Source organism: Micromys minutus (genome assembly GCF_963924665.1).
Source record: "Micromys minutus genome assembly, chromosome: 31".
NCBI lineage: Eukaryota > Metazoa > Chordata > Mammalia > Rodentia > Muridae > Micromys > Micromys minutus.
In genome coordinates this window covers 9,935,170-9,951,202 of record NC_137966.1, presented here as the reverse complement: position 1 = coordinate 9,951,202, position 16,033 = coordinate 9,935,170, and the positions used below count along the sequence as shown (strand labels likewise).

The following is a 16,033-nucleotide window of genomic DNA, read 5'->3' as shown; positions in this document are numbered from 1 at the left end:
TCTTTGTTCTCCACATGGAGCCAGTACAATCATCCCTGGAGCAAAGGTGGATTACATCTTGTCTTCCTAGGCACAAGGGAATGTATCTGTTTAAGAGTGGGCTCTGTGAAAAACATTAAGCCAAAACTTCAAAGTCCTACATACATAAACATATGTTCTGAAAAGTTGCCCTCAAACCAGCAAGCAACCCAAAACCTGAGTACTGTCTACCCCCTAAATGTTACCTCATCCCCCGAGGCCCCTATAACGGACCATGGGCATCCTGGCTACTTGATTTATAAACAGTTGCTCTTTTTTCCACCCAAAATCTAGTGTAGACTGACCTAGAACATCATGGCTTCAGAGGAGTGGTGACTTGCTTTGAGGGACACAGTCGGCTTCTGCCCGGACAGTCTCAGACCAGGTCTGCCCCATTGTACTGAGAATTCGTCCCTAAGGCGCCACTGCCTTCCTTTGGCATGACAACCACTACTAGACTGTAACATCTGCCATGGAAATGATTGTCCCCTGGAGAAAGGACCACACCTCTTGTTCCAGCTGTTGTGTGTGGTAAGGGGAATGACAAGCTCCCCATGCCTTTGTAAGGATGTAGATGAAACCCCAGGAAAAACTGGTTCCCATACCCACCACCTGGTTCTTTGTCTCCTCTCTCCTGTCTCCCTACCCTCCTGGTTCATGGTTTTAGAGATGCTAAGGATGTTCCGAATAAGACTCCACTCCTTAACTAGCCTAAAGGAGGAAGCTCAGTATTTAAATTAAATTAGTTCAAGCTGCTGAAACAAATGGACCTAATATAATGCACAGAGACGCAAGCTGATTGAGGTTGAGTTCTCTCTCATTTAAAAACCAAAATAGCTTTTCCTACTGGATCAGTGCTTTGCCTCCAAGTAAGAAAGAAGAGACAAGATTCCTGTCAGCAAGGAATGATTAAGGGTAGGAATTATGAGCCCCCATACCTCCAGGGGAGCTTCGAAGTCAATGGTGGTCTTGTATGCTAAAATAGGGAGATCGTATGCAAGCTAGACTCTTAGAAATTTCTCACCCATCTGCTTCATTACAATTCAGTTACAGGATCATGCCTCAATGCAAGGGAGGCTGGGAAATGTAGTGCAGATATGGAACCAGGAAGAGGAAACGACCAAGTTGAGGGGTTAGCCAGGCTTTGCCAGTCATCCAAACTAACACATGGCAGATCTATAAGAGGCCAGATGGTAAAATAAATATTTTAAGCTCTGTAAGCTATATTATCTCTGTTTTACCCATTCATTCCTATGCCTACATTATGACTGTGGTATAAAACATTAATAAAGATGGCAGGACCGTTCCAGTCAACTTGATTCCATAGACAGACAGTGGCCTATTACGGCTCCTGAGCCATAGTGTATCAGCCACAGTTGCAGTCCAGGGAAAATATTTCCCCAGAAAAACACAATCTTTGGAATGGGACTAAAGAATGTATATTTTCAGCATGAGCTTTTGCCATTTAAGCAGGCGCTATAGGTCCTGTGTGATCCACTATCTAAAAAGCCGTTAGTGCCCCTGGCTCAGGCGCTACTGTGTAGGTTGTCCATGAAGCTACTTATACAGGGAAACTAAACTTTCAGAGATACTACCAAGATCCAAGAGAATGTGGTCTTGCAGACTTTTCTAATCATCATGATCATCATCATTTATTTTGGGGACTCTGGTTTTGGAAGGATCTTACTCTCAGATAGTTGAATATGTGAATTGTAGGAAAGAGTTAAAATTTGCAAGACAAGCTGGGCGGGTGGTGGCTCACACCTTCAATCCCAACACCCAGGAGGCAGAGGCAGGTGGATCTCTGTGAGTTCAAAGACAGCCTGGTTTACAGAGCAAGTTCCAAGACAGCCAGGGTTACGTCGAGAGACCCGATCGCAAAACCAAATTAAAACAAAACAACACACAAAACTTGCAAGCCAAGTTGGGACTCAGCAAACATTTAGGCTGCTGACTGTCCCTCCAGCAGTGTCCGCTCAGACTCTGTCTACAAAGGGACCTTACTTGTCAATATGAAATACACCGTCTCAGCTCAAAGACTGGAGTCTTGATTTCTGCAGTTTTGTGGCTACCGTTATCCTCAAGTCATGGGGCAGCTGAAAGCTCTCCCTCTGCCAGCTGTGGTGGCGTATGCTGGTAGGATTTGCCGAAGGAGGCAGAGGTAGGAGGATCACGAGTTTGAGGCCAGCCTTGGCTACACATTCAAAACAAAACAAAACTCTCCCTCCATCTTCAGAAATGTTTGCCGCTGATTTACTGGCTTCCCTCCTGTTGCATAGCAACCAGCATGAGGGAGGCTAATTGGCCAAGAGGGTCAGGGAGTGGGTCTCTTAACTCTCTGGTGGCCAATGCAGAGTCCTTGCACTCCAAGAAGAGAGACGTAATAGCACATTGTGAGTGACCTTGAGCAGTCACCTCCGGAGCGCCTAGAGAAGGCAGTCACATATGTCAGTCCATCTGTCAGTATGTCAGTCCATCTGCTCGGGGTCCAAAGATGAAATGGAAGCAGAAGGGGGAAGAATCCACCTCCAAGACCCCTGCTTTCCTCTAGAAATAGCCAATTGCTGACCTTGAAAACTGATGGGGGATGTTTGAGATTCTCTGAGTGAGAAAATGCAACTCGTCCGAGAGTAAAGTAGCAAATCCTAGGAGTGTTCCCGGAGTTCACCACCCCAACACACAGAGATAAGGGAAGGGGGAAAACAGTAACAGGACCCTCTGAGATTCCTTTTATGGTAAATGACGGAGACTCTTGTCTGATTTCTGAGCACGGAAGTTTGTCTTTAAATGACCAGATCTGCTCATTTCTCAAGTCCCCATCTCTGGTGAATCTTGGCAGCCCACCTTTACCGTCTGCCTGGGACTGTGGAGTGCCGAAGCCAGCCTTGACCTTGGCTCAGTAGCTGGGCAGTGTGCTGGCCCAGGATACAGTTTTGGCAGCTAAGAGAACCCCCTTCCCTTGGCAAGGCAGCCTTGATTTTTATTGTCAATTTCAGAAGCCTTCGGTTTGTCTGGGAAAACTCAGGATGGGTGGGGTCAGCACAAGCTTTGGTTCACTCTGCAGATGCAGATGTGAGCTGCCCAGTGGCCTCAGATCTTAAGAGATTTACCTCAGGAACTTGGGGAGAATGGATATCCGGGATGCTAGGCATTCCAGCTCCTTATATATTGGGCCTGAGGGCTTGCCTTTCTGTCAGTTCCCCTGTGCTTCTGATACAGATGTGTACGGAACTGAAATCACACTGGGACTGTAGGATAAAGAAGTATTATGGTGGGGAACAGTGCTTCAGAATTACCTTAGGTTCACGGCAGCCATTTCTTGCTCAGCAATGGAATCTTTTTTTTCCCCCTCCAAAAATTTCTTTATTGGAAATTCTCTGCATTTTCATTTCAGATGTTATCCTTTTCCCACAGTCCCATTCCCCTCCCCCTCCCATTGCCTCCATGAAGGTGCTCCCTCTCCCAACCACCCTCTCCCACCTCAGTGCCTTGGCATTCCCCTACACTGGGAAAACGAGCCTTTGCTGGACCAAAGGCCTCTCCTCTCATTGACGTCAGAGAATGCTATCCTCTGCTGCATATGTACCTGGAGCCATGGGTCTCTCCATGTGAACTCATTAGTTGGTGTTTTAGTCCCTGGGAACTGTGGCGGGTTTGGATAGTTGATAATTGTGTTCTTCCCATGGAGTTGCAGACCCTTTTATCTCCTTCAGTCCTTTCTCTAGCTCCTTCATTGGGGTCCTCATGTTCAGTCTGACAGTTAGCTGCAAGCATCCTCCTCTGTATCAGTATGGCTCTGGCAGAGTCTCTGAAGAGGCATCTATATCAGGTTTTTGCCAGTAAGCACAACTTGGCATCAGCCATAGTGCTTGGGTTAATTGGGCACATGGGGGGGTGTATCTATTTGTTCCTTTGTTTCCTCCTATGAATGTTTTGTTCTTCCTTTTAAGAAAGACTGAGTTATCCACTTTCTGGCCTTCCGTCTCTTTGAGCTTCATAAATTCTATGGATGGTTTCTTGGGTATTCCCAGTTTTGGGAGCTAGTATCCACTTATAAGTGAGTACATACTATGAGTGTTCTTCTGTGACTGGGTTACCTCACTCAGGATGATAGCTTCAAGTTCCATTCATTTCAGTAGGAATTTGATGAGGTCATTGTTTTTGATAGCTGAGTAGTACTCCATTGTGTATATGTACCACAATTTTGTATCCATTCCTCTGTTGAAGGGCATCTGGGTTCTTTCCAGCTTCTGGCTATTATAAATAAGGCTGCTATGAACATGGTTATGCATGTGTCCTTGTTAGATGTTAGAGCTTCTTTTGCCCAGGAGTGGTATAGCTGGGTCCTCAGGTAGTAAGTACTATGTCCAATTTTCTGAGGACCCACCAGACTGATTTCCAGAGGAATCTTAACAATCCTAGTAGCTTGAGTTCAAAATACCTTTTTCTGTTTCACTAGATTTTCTTCCTGCTGAAGTCCATTTCCCTGTCTGTAAATCTCAGCGGCTCTGGGTTACTTCAACGTAACCCTCCTTTCAGGTCTTATTCTTGGTAGTTTTTGATCCCCCTTCCCAGAATTACTTCGGAGGCACACACATTTCAGACTATCCATTTCTGTAGTATATTCTTGTTTCTATGATCACACACACACTACACACACACACACACACACACACACACACACACATGCATACACACACATACACACACATGCACACACACACACACACACAGGTACATGGGAAGTAAGGGGCCGGCTGCAGAGTACATGTAATATGCCTGCTCTTCCCAGCTCTTCTGTTCCAATAACCCTGCCCAAACTGCCCAACAGAATGATTTCTTTGCTTCCAAAGCATTCTTTGGTGACAGCTGCCAGCATTTTCAAGTCTGTACCTGGCCTTGTTCATTTTATACCTTTACTTTTCTTGGTTGGACCCCCCCCCCATTGCCCAATGTGAATGAAGTCACTTGAAAAGAAGAGGAGGATATTAGCTAGAGACTGCAAAATGGAAGGGGGATGGAAGTTTCGGAGCAGCTTAAGCGGCCCATACCAGTGGATAAGCTGTTAGATGTGCCTAATTAAAGACTGCCTGTCTATGATGTCAATTTGACCTGTATCTTTCCGTGGCTCGATTTGAAGCATAGATCTATACGACGTTTAAAGGTAGCTTCCAGTACAAGTCACAGAGACAGGATTAAGTTCCCTTGACTCAGCAGCATCACCATCAGCACCTGCATCTTTTCTTAACCGTGCAAGAGAATCAAGCTAAGCTGTTACCATTCAACCACACCCAATCTCTACATTAAATATTTAAAGACGTCCCCACCAAGTAAACGTTGGTTCTTTGCTGGTACTATACACATTGCAAGAGGCAGCACACATGGATCTTAGAGACAAACAGAGCTACATTCAAACCATATAACTACTTGGCTAGCTGTAACTCATGTTCTATGGGAATTAAAGTCACCTTATGTGGAGGACAAAGAATACAACAAGAAACATTTGTGTAATATTTACCATATTGTTACTGTTGCCAATGCTTTATTTAGATACAAATGCTATTGTATCTAAAGCACAATCTCTTTTCTCAAATGACTCCGGTGCAGAGAAATCAGATCCTGTGACTGAGAGACTGCTTTAATACTATGTATCAGTCCCCCTACTGCATGGCAGATTAGGGGACAGATTTCTATAGGAGTTTGGCATCGCAGCCGCCAGTGTTCAACGGATAATCATTACGCTTCTTATATGAGTTTAATGGACAGTTCCGTCCCAAACGGCGTGATTTCTCGACTTATAGGAATAGAGAGCTAATGAAATATTACGGTTTTAATTAGCAGTTTTTGCTAAGCTTGCAGACGAACTACCCCTCTCCTAACGAGGCTTTCTGGATCTATAAAATTCACTCCAGCGTAATCAGCGTGATCCCTTGGTTTCTAGCCATTCCGCCCGCTAGCCTTGCTTTGATTTCCGTGGCAGAAATGCTACATTCCTGCACGTATCTGGGCTTCTGGATCAGCCCCTGGTTCTAGGTGCAGACTGTGTTATCTTGGACCTCCCCAGGACCTTGAAAGACCACCTTTGCCTGCTGACTGCCCAGTCTGCTTACTGGTCATTCTGTGAGAGACTTGGGGATTTGTACTAGTATTTCAGAACTGGATAGTCAAATTAGCATCAGATCCTGGCTCCTTCTCCCCATTCAGGTCTCCATTCCAATATTCTCTCCTTAGGAAGACCCTCTTGGATCCCCAGATGCACCAGATGTGGAGGTGTAGTTCCTGACTTCTAGCTTTCATGGTGTGCTGCTGGAACACCCCCCTCCCCGTGAGGTACATGGAGGAGTATTGACAAAGAAGAGGGGTCAAGAGATCTAAAAACTAAAAAGAAAAGATAATCTAGAGCAAAATGACTTTCATACATAAAAATCATTTTGAACTGGGAGATCTTTGTGATCATATATTGCAATTTTTTTTAAACAAGGTTGAAAGGTTACTCAGGTGAGTTCCTTAAACATACACAGCTATGCATGTTATGTGACTTCTGGATGGGGACATCAGAAACTTCTCCACCCTGCCCCTGCTTAGAACCTGTGCATGTTGAGATACTGTTTGGGGGAACTCAATTATTGACTGACTTTGGGAGCTCAGAACCCAGCACCCCTGGGCAGATACCCAGAGCCATCAGCACCCAATGGCACACCTGCAGGATGCAGGTCACCAGAGAGCAGGCCCCAAACCTGACTTTGCAGGAGCATGTTATGTCCTGACCAGGGGAGAGCGAGAATAACATGACAAGGGGACAGACCAGATGTGCTCTTTCTTGTTTTGTTCCTCTCTAAGAGGCCCAGGATGTCAGCTTGTGGAAGCTACCACTCTAACAGCCGCTGTTCCTTCTACTCTGTTCTTATATGGATGGGGAGGCCTCATCCTCAGCCAGGTTTTGCCTTTTGCTCCTCAGAAAAGCTTTACTGTGTTGCCAACAAAGGCACCGCCACTGTGGCTGGCCACTGGCTGAGGTTATCTCTCAAGCACCTGCAAAAGGCAGCCACCCACCTTCTCAGCTCTATTTCATCTCCCTACCTGAGGCCTTCTGAACAGTTTTCAGAAGCAGAGGAGCCCTTGGGAGCGAGTCGCCTTGCCTGGCTGGCTTCCTGTGAGTGCGCTTGGCTTGCTGAGGCTGAAACTCTGTTGCAGATTCAGCCAAAGGAAACCCAGCTGCTACAATCTGTAGTTACTGTTGTTAGCTAGCTTTTTCTTGGTGGTTTTTTTTTTTTCTTCCTTTTTTATCTTACCATCTATACTCCACCAATATTTTTATTTAGTTTCTCGACTCATCAGATCTATAGTAAATTTCTACTCCAGGTCCCTAGATCCAGACTCTGTCCAGTCTGGGTTCAAAAAATTTGCTAAGTCTTCTAAGGGAGCGAAGTAGCAGAGGAGGAGAGAGAGGGGATGGGCAGGCAGGAGGGAGAGGGAGTTTACAATATAAAATGGTGAACCATACTTCCAGAAACGTCACCTTCCTGAGTCCTTTAGTCTTGGAATATCGTGTTCTACAGATCTCTGCCGGTCTATGAATGTGTCATGAAGTTTGATTATCCAGATTAAAAGCATAACCGAGTCTCCTTCCTTCTCTCTCTTCCTACCCCACCCTCTCCTTCCCTCCCTTCCTTCCTTTCTTCCTTCAACAAAACAGTCTCTGTAATCCAAGCCCCACCGGCAGGCAGGCGTCTTAGGTTTCCTCTGGTGTTTGGAGGTCCCCCCCCCCCCGTGCATGAACTATGATGTTTTCACAGAACTGGGCTACCTTGTGAGCCCCACAGTCTGAGTTCCTCTCCTGGAGCCCGGGGTCCAGGTTCCATCAATCAAGGGAAGCTACCTGGTTCATGAGACACAGGGGTGAGTGCCTCAAGAAAACAGAAAGGAGAGATGTGTCAACGAACTGAAATTGGGCATCCGAGAAGGTCTTCTTCAAGAGAGAATATTTGAACGGGAGTCCTGATCAGATAAGACCCGTGCATCTGCCCTAGTCTCTGACTGTTCCAGCCTCCTCTTCAGCCAGGGTTGAATTCCAAGTTACATCTTTCCCCTCAAATGCTGTGAAAGGCAGAGGTCAGAAAGCTGCTGAGACGTGGGGTGACCCAGTCTTAGGCACAAGTCAGCCTTTAATAAAGATCCAGGTAACCCTTTGAAAGATGAAACCTGTGGCCAGGTCTCCCGTGGCAGAAGAGTCTTGGGTTTCAGTTTTTAATTATGGAACCAAAAAGACAGCCCTGCCTCCATCCTGTTCTGCTGGGGTTCAGCTTCTCCGGGAAGAGGCCTTCCTGTCTCCAATCTTGCAGGCCCCAGGGTACTTACCTCAGGCAAATGCCAGCATTCACCTTGGCACTCAACCACAGGCTCTAGAAAGGTGGGTAAGAGAGAGAGTTTCTGGAGAGAGTGTGGGATCAGGACTGGCTGGGTTTGCCAACCCTCACAGCTCCAATTATGATGTCACAGAAAGATGGGGCATCGTTCAAGGCCAGGAATCCAAGCACATCTCTCCTCCCCTTATTCCCACAAATACTGGTACCAACAGTAGAAGGGCAGAGATGGTGCCAATGGAGGACCCCCAGTTAGCAGCTCACAGTTTGGTACTTGATGTATGCTGGTTTATATTGTCTTAATCACCTCAAAACCTGTCATTCAGGGTGCAGTTAGGGCTGCTATCCTCTTGGGATCAGAAGTGTTCTGGGCTCTAAAATGGTCCAGACTTTGGAACAGTTGCATGTCTATAATGAGTTATCTTAGGAAGAAGACAAAAGTGTAAACACAGCGTCCGTTCATGTATCTCATGTAACTCCTATGCACAGCACTTCCTATGACATAGGGCACGTGTGGAGTGTTTCACTTGTGAGTACATGTGAATGTTCTTAAAGGTTTTGCTTTAGAAAATCTTGGATTTTGGGGTAGGGATCTCCAATATGTAGTCCTCGTCCTTTATTTTAAATAAAATTTCAAGAACTTATAGTCGCCAAGGTTATCTGATTATCAGATCAGGATCCGTATTGCACTGACTTAATCTATGTACCTCACAATTTGGCTTTACCAAATTCTTCCTTTTTAAAGGTCTGTTTTTTGTTTTTTTAAAGAAAAAGGGGTGTGTGTGTGTATGTATGTGGAGTGTGATATATGTGGTGTGTGTGTGTGTGTAGTCTGATATGTGTATATGTATGTGGTGGTATTATGTGGTATGAGTGTATATGTGGTGTGGTATATGTGTGTGAGTGTGTGTGTGTGGGTGGATGGGTATGTGTGAGTGTGTGTGTGTGTAAGTGAGTGAGTGTGTATGTGTGTGTGTGTGTGTGTGTGTGTGTGTGTGAGTGTGTGTGCCTTAAGAGGCACATCCCTGAAACTAGAGTAAACGTGGTTGTGAGCCATCTAACATGGCTGAGGTTTGACCCCACCTTCACAATACACGACTAACCACTGAGTCATCTCTCCAATCCATGCTTTACCAGTTTTTACTTTTTTATGGTGCTGGGAATTGAACCCTGGGCCCTATGCATGCTAGACAAGTGCTGTTCCATTGAGCTACGCCCACAGCCTCTGCTTGCCTGCTGTGTTGTACGAGTTCCAACGTGACATCAGGAGACAAGCTGAAGCGGAGCCCTACCTTCCTGCAAGGGTGCTGGAAGTGATTTCTACAGACATTTGATATAGGCAGTTTTGCAGAATTAGCCCAATTAGTGGTCTCATGGCTTCAGGGTTGCAGTGGAAAGCAATGAGAAGGGTGACAGACTGGAAAATAATCCCCAAGGCTATGTTTTTGTTTTTCTTTGACCCCAACAAATTTAACAATTCGTGCAGTCTCAGTGAGAAGCCATGTGGGCAGCCCTCCACTTCTACCTGCCACCCCACCTGAGGGACAAGAAAGGACCTGTGACTCATAAATGAGTCTCACTCAGGGATCCTTGCTTCCGGCTCGGATCCAGGAACGTGAGAGGGAGCCCTGTACCCTGGTGGCATATGTGTCCAGATTGACCGAGGGTCCTGGCACTTATCCAAATATTCCCTACCTTCTCAGAGGTGGCCGTTCCCCTGGGACGGAGCTGGTGGCACTGCTGAGTGAGACCCTGGGAAGGAGGAATAGCACAGAAGCATGGCAAGCTCTGGGCACGGCAAGCCCAGGGGCACACGGGCCAGCAAACCTCCTGCCAGCTCACTTTGAAGTCACAAAGACACGGAAGTCCTCTTGGAGAAGATGCCTTCCCCCTCACTCCCTCCAAAATGACTTCCACCAATAGTGCTCGAGGGCTGTCGTATCCGCGGCTTGGTAGCTGGTGAGTCTCACTCTGAGGCATCAGAAATGTGAACTGACACTAAAAGCTGGCCGCCGTCCTCGCACACCTGACGTAAAGGAAAGAACATCATCACATTATCCGGTTTGAACCCCCTTTTACAGAGCGGAAAACCGAAACTTTTATCAAAGTGGGCGCTCCTGTTTTCTCTACTCCCTGCCACACGGAACAGTGTCAGCCTCTGTGATGGCGAAACCAGCTGCCTCTGTCAGGCAATTTGAAAGCGCAGCTGGGTTTTTCCCTTCCCTTTGACCCAGTGTCCATAAGTAAAGATTTTAGGACATGAAAAACCTTCAGTACCAAGGGAGCCCCCCCCCCCCCAGGCAAATGGCTGTCTTGAGTATGCTTGCTGGTACATTTCTCCACCTCGCCTCCTCTCAAGGGCATCCCCAAAAATCTGACCTGGCCCTTTGAACGTGTCTCTCGTCCATAAATCACCCTCCAGCTTCCTTGAGCTGCAAATGACTCAACGCTGTCTTTGTAGCCTGCAAGGGGAAGATCTAGAGATGGGGCAGCAAGCCTTCCTAGGATCCACTGGCAGTGAAGATAGAACTGCCCACCTCACTAAATAAAATGGTCAGAGTCCAGCTTCTCTGCAAGCTCGAGAGAGGTACCTTGAAAGCAGATGCACCTAAAACTTCATGGCGCCCACAGTCTTGCAAGAAATGGTTTGGAACTGAACTTAGTCATATCATATCTGGGATGCTGGGAGTTCAAGCCAGGCTGGGACTCAGAAGCTTAACCAGGGTCCCAGAGCCAACCTGAACTGGATGCTGTAGTGGGTTTGGTTACAGCTCTGGCTCGTGTGAACTTGGAGACTTCTGCAGGGGGGGGGGGTAGCTTCCCGGGGCCTGTTTCTTTTTCTGGAAATAATTAGAGTCACATTTCTCATCTCACTGGGTTACTGGAAGAATCAAATGACAGTGTGCGCACGCAGGCACTTCCTACACTCCAAGGTACTCTAAAAATAAAAGGTATTATTTTCTAATGACGATGAATCTCAGTTCACAAACTCATTTTTACAGACCTGGGATGGGTTTCTGTCCATACTGGATTGTCAGCTTACTTTTTATTTCAGGCGCTATCTAGGGTTTAGCAAATAAAAGTAACAGGCACCTGGCGCAGAAAGTCCTTGACAACTTGAACCCCCTCCATCTAGATTACTAGAATTTCTGGAGAGAACGGCCCTCATTTCTAGGACACAGTCTAGGGACTTTAATATTGTTAAATCTGCCACCAAAAAATAAAATAAAATAAAATAAAAAACAAATACAAAGTAATCATTCCAGATGTGTTCCAGCTGTAATCAAAATATTGTCTACATGCCACACATTTAACTATACCCACAAATAGTGCTATCTCCTCCAAGGTGTTTTCCCCCTACATTTATGTCCAATATTTTGCTGAAAGTAAATACTCGATTTATTTAAAAGCTAGAGTTTTTGGAATCTGCATCAGTCAGATGCCCGACTGTCACTATCTGGTGTTCCTTCAGGAGAGAGGGCCCTCTGCTAGCCATCAAAGCTGGCTCATTGCTTCCCCCCTCCCGCTACTGTGGTCAGTCGGCTTCATGGGGGATGCTCTTCGAGGGAGTAGATGTCTGAGTGGAGCTGGGGGGCCCTGGCGCAGGAAGTCCACCTGGGAAGGATCTGGAAGCTGCACACAGTACTTGTTCTTTGGCAAACGGGGGAGCGTGTTTGTAAACGGACTCCCCATTGTGACTTCTGGCATCATTTCCAACTAATGACATCTTTCCGAGAGCCTTGCAGAGCTCCCCTGTTGGCTCTACCAAGTTACGATCATCCAGAGACACGGCTTCATGGGATCTGGAAAGTGAATTAGCAGGTTGCTGTTCTCCAAAGGTGCAGTGTGTGTGTGTGTGTGTGTGTGTGTGTGTGTGTGTGTGTGTGACTAGAAGAAGGGAAAACTATCTTTTTCTCTTGTATCCAGGACCTTTCACTCTTGCTGTGTGATCTCTGTCTCTCTCTCTTTCTCCTAATTACCCTTTCTGCTTTTTCGTTAAAAGGGCAATAATTTTTATGCACCCGTTGACATGCTGTCTTGAGTGTAGAAATGTCAAACTGCCTTTGTGCACATCAGCTGTGTGACCTCCCACCAGTTGCTCTGGACTCTCTGAACTCCAGTTTCCTCATCCATTCCATGCAGATAATAACAGCATGAATACACTCACCGAGGGTCCCGTGAGAAACACACGTTCAGGCGTTTCTGTAGCACCCAGCACCTACAGGCTTGGTGAACAAATTCCTGGTGCTGATCCTGGACTAAAATGAGTGTGAGGCCAAGGAAAGGCCGAAATCTGTCCCATTCGAAGAACACAGGGCAGCCATCTTCCAGATAACTTGCCAACATGCCGAACACAAAGGGAAAAAGGAAAGGCGCTCACTATATGATCTCTAGGGCTTTTAGGAAACATGGAGTTGTTCCTTTGGCCACTTACATTTGAATCTACAAGATGGGTGATGTTGTAGGCATCAAGGGAACAGGTGCTGTTCAAAAAGGAATGTCCCATAAGTGTTAGCATGGAAAAACCGGAAGAGTCTACAATGTCACCCAGCATGCCGTGGGCATCATTGTAAACAAGCAAGTTAAGGGTGAGGTTCTGGCCGGGGCTGCTGCAGCCCATTCCGTATGAATTCATGGCCTAATGTGCAAAAAGAAGTAAAGGACCCAGGCTACAAAGTGTTTTCCTTAAAAGAAAGAAAGGAAAAGAAGAGAAAAAAAGAAGGCAGGCAGAGACTTCACGTGCTTAGTCCAATATAATCAGGAAGTCAGGACTTAAGTTAGAGTCTTCTTAAAAAGAAATCCTGTCATGGCCTCAGTTCTGGTTCCAGACCCATCTAACTGAGCACGTGATGTATTTCTCCAGCTTGTACCATGCATGCACTGTTCAGGCTTGGCTCCCAGCCTCTTCTATAACCCCCTGCTGCAGACACGCCCCCTGCTGCAGACACGCCCCCTGCTGCAGACACGCCCCCTGCTGCAGACACGCCCCCTGCTGCAGACACGCCCCCTGCTGCAGACACGCCTCCTGCTGCAGACACGACCCCTGCTGCAGACACGCCCCCTGTTGCAGACACGCCTCCTTGTGAATGGATTTTTTAAAGGCAAGGAGTGTAACTGTGTGTCTGTGTGTGCACACTCCCACATGCTTGTGCATGTACAACAGAAGCACAGTGCAAAAGGCCATCTTCAACTCTCATGGGGTTCACAGAGAGGAGCTGGGGGGGTGTCTGCTTTGAGAAAGTCAAAGTTGTTAAAATCTTTGGAAGCGTCAGGGAAGTAGATAGGTTCCAATATGGCACTCCAAAACTTGCACCTTGAGGCGTGCACACACGCTCACACACACACACACACACACACACACACACACACACACACTCACACACACATGCACAGAGGTATCGTGCAAACACATTCACATTTTCACACAGCTAGAAGCACCTGCACCAACACTCACTGCTTCCACAGTGGAGTCTATTATTTGGGGCCCAAAGACGGTGTAGACAGTGAGGCTGAGAAAAAGCGGCAATCTGTAGTGCATAAGCCAGGAGGAGACACTGAATCTTGATGATAGGATAGGAGGACACCCCAAAATTCGGAGATCTGGAGAGTGCACATGTGGTTGTTGGGGGTGAGCACAGCACTATGACACAGCACATACACGTGGTCTCTGCCTGATGATGCTCAAGTAGCTGAGGGGACAACCACAGTGTCCAGGAACAGGAGTTCTCGGTGACAGACATCCAGATCCTACCAACAGCTCTCTCTGTCAAGGAGGCACCAAGTGGATGTGACGGGGTGCCCTCGAGTCCGGGTGTGAAATCCTGTGGTAACCGACAGCTCATTATTGGTTCTTTGTGATCAGAAAGGTGGGAATGAGAGACACAGAGACAGACACAGAGAGTCAGAGACAGACAGAGACACAGAGAGGAGAGGGAGGGGGAGAGAGAAAGGGAGGGAGGAAGGGGAAGGGGGAAGGGAGAGAAAGGCTGACTTTAAAATTTAATTGGTCTGCAATGAAAGATTTAACTGTTCAGAAAGCACAGTGCTCTCAGTCCCAGAGCACAGCTTATGTGGGGAGGCCAGGGGAGAGTGAAGAGAGACGTGGGGAGAGGCAGCTTCCTAATGGATCCCACGGGGACTTGTGCCATGGGGACCAGCTTGTAGATTTCCAAATCGGATGCAGGCCCGGCTCTTTAGTTGTCCTGTCCTTCCAGTGGGAAAGTTAATATTGGCCCTCCTCCTTGTAAAGATTATCCTGTAAACAAGATGGATGGTTAGAGCGAAGGCCTTGGTTGAGCTCTTACAGTTGTAGTATCAAAACATGGCGGTTGAGGGATCTAGTGTGTCAGGAAGTGACGTGTAGATGCCCCGAGGCTCGGCCACCATGTAGGAGGGATGGCTTTTATTTGTCAGTCTACCCTGTCCACATATGGGAAGGCCTGGGCGAGGCTGGCTCTGGACCTACAGTGGTCCCTTTGGCTCTCCTAGATTCAGCGCTATGCCTAATAATTGGATTGAGCTCAATAAATACTGGTTAAAGTTTCCATGAGCGTTTTCAGAAAACCTATAGCTCCTAAGGTCCCTGGTGTGTTCTGGGAGCTGCCCCGTGGCTGCCACTTAAGCATTGGGTCAGGCGAACCCGATCCCTTTGTACTGGGCTCTCCCAAGCTCTGTCCTGTCCCGCCGTTGCTGCCCTAGTGGCAAAAGCGGTGATGTTCTCCTCCGCCTTCCCTGCTTACAATTCACCCATGATTCCAGGTGAATTCTGGGAGCATGAAAATACAGTCGGTATTTGTTGAATGACTGAATGAATGTTGCATACAGTTTGTCTTTTCTTTCATCCTGATAGCCAGTTCAAGAAAAGCAGCAGTAACTATGATGTGGGTGACACCTGCCGATCACTGGAAGCGGTGCTGAGAGCTAGGTTTCGTGTAGTGTCTCCATTCTTATACCGTTGTGGCTGAGGCCATGGGAAAGATGCTATGGTACTGGTGGTGGTGGTAAAGACAGTGACGGTGGCAACCCCGTTGGCTGTCATGGGCAGTGTTACTCAAACCTTGAATCCTTCTGGCTGTGTGGGGTATAGAGGTTCATTTTTGTTATATAAACAAGAGCAGAAGTTGTCTTAGTGCAGTATAACAGAGGGGTTCAGACTAGGTTTTGTGTGTGTGTGTGTTTGTGTGTATATGTGTGTATGTGTGTGTGTGTAGGGGGTATACATGTGCATACATATATACTGTAAATGTGGAGGCCAATGCTCGGCATTTGCTGTTTTCTTTTTAATTACCTATTTATTTTATGTATGTGAGTCACTGTCTTCAGACACACCAGAATAGGGCATCGGATCCCATTGCAGATGGTTGTGAGCCACCATGTTGTTACTGGGAATTGAACTCAGGACCTCTAGGAAGAACAGTCAGTGCTCTTACCAGCTGAGCCATCTCTCCAGCCCCAGCTGTTTTTCTCTGTAACTCCCTCCATTACTTTTTTTTTTTTCTTTTACTTTACCTAGAGCTCACTGAATCTACAAAACTACCTGGCCACCAAGCCATGGGGATTCCCCTCCCCCTCTACTTTTTCAGCACCAAGACTACAGGCACATGCTACTGTGCCTGGATTTTTACATGGGTGCTGGCTAACTGAATTAGGTT

At 46.9% G+C, this 16,033-nt stretch overlaps 1 protein-coding gene across 1 annotated transcript in view; it reads left to right on the top strand.

Annotated features, from left to right (window-relative positions):
* Positions 1-16,033, top strand: part of SLIT3 (slit guidance ligand 3) — a 570,747-nt gene that overhangs the window by 252,249 nt on the left and 302,465 nt on the right. The window lies entirely within an intron of this gene.